The 1,102-nt window shown below is 40.7% G+C and overlaps 1 non-coding gene across 1 annotated transcript; it reads left to right on the top strand.

Moving 5' to 3' along the window:
* Positions 1-667: 667 nt before the first annotated feature.
* Positions 668-739, top strand: Trnap-cgg (transfer RNA proline (anticodon CGG)). The gene has a single exon. It is a non-coding gene; the product is annotated as a tRNA-Pro (tRNA).
* Positions 740-1,102: the final 363 nt, after the last annotated feature.

The raw sequence follows: 1,102 nt of genomic DNA, 5'->3' as shown, positions 1-1,102 counted from the left end.
ATCAGAACCTCAAGACAGATGTTAAAGAATGTCGCTGACGAACTACATCCTTGCTAGATGCCTTGGTTTATTATTATCTCTTCTGTTTTCGAGTTGCCTGCATTTATGACTATTTTAAAAACTTTGTGTACGTTTTAGAACTGTATTTAAAATATGTATAGCGAATCCTCTTTCTTCCTTAGCCGTAATCCTTTTCAGAAGAATTACATGTGACCAAATAAAAAGGACAAATTTCCTATTCCAAAAGTCCACTGTTGATTAAAGAATATAGTAACGAACTTACCCGTATCTCCCTGTTGTGCCTCCTCAGAGTACGTGTTGTGTCCTTGGACTATTCGGTTTCAAAAAAGCAGTTGGGAAAGAGTCAAGAGTCAAGCACTTTCTGTTTTCAGATTCTACGTGGAGTGAATATTTAGGTAGAATTCAGCACTTGCAAATATTCATTACACTGATCTGCAGTGTGATGCCTAGCAGCTGGAGGATACATCGATAAGCGCAACCAGTATGAAACGAAAGGCAGCAGTGTTGGCAATTGGGGTAACGGGCGCTCTCTCTTCTTGGCCCTGCGTCACGCTCTGTAGCACACGGATACGGCGTATCTCGCAGAGGAGGGTTACTGTAGCGTGGCACAATCCTGTGTATTCAATTAACATGAATTCGTTAGTGTGGCTCGTTGGTCTAGGGGTATGATTCTCGCTTCGGGTGCGAGAGGTCCCGGGTTCAAATCCCGGACGAGCCCAAATAATTTTGTTGCGCTGCAATCAATGACACATTACAGGAGATGGAATATTGTTGACTCGACTGTCAAGTAACTAGTGGACTAATGGTAAAATCAACGAGAATATTGACTGAGCGGGATTCTCGGTGCAACGTTTCGTTTTGTGTGTGATGTATTGTATTCTCTGAAACGATATTATGACCAGATTCGTTTTCCCTTTCATTTGCAAAGCGAACTTGGTGATCACGAAGTCCAGTAACATTCTTGTTTCGTTTTATAAATAGTATCAGTACAATTGTAATTCTCTTAAATGCTATTCATTAAATTAAATTATGGTCTTCGTGCTCTCTGTTGTTGTTCTTATTAGTGCCAAAAAAACCTGGG

This window comes from Schistocerca cancellata, chromosome 1 (assembly GCF_023864275.1).
Source record: "Schistocerca cancellata isolate TAMUIC-IGC-003103 chromosome 1, iqSchCanc2.1, whole genome shotgun sequence".
NCBI classification, from domain to species: domain Eukaryota; kingdom Metazoa; phylum Arthropoda; class Insecta; order Orthoptera; family Acrididae; genus Schistocerca; species Schistocerca cancellata.
This window is presented reverse-complemented; position numbering and strand designations above follow the sequence as displayed.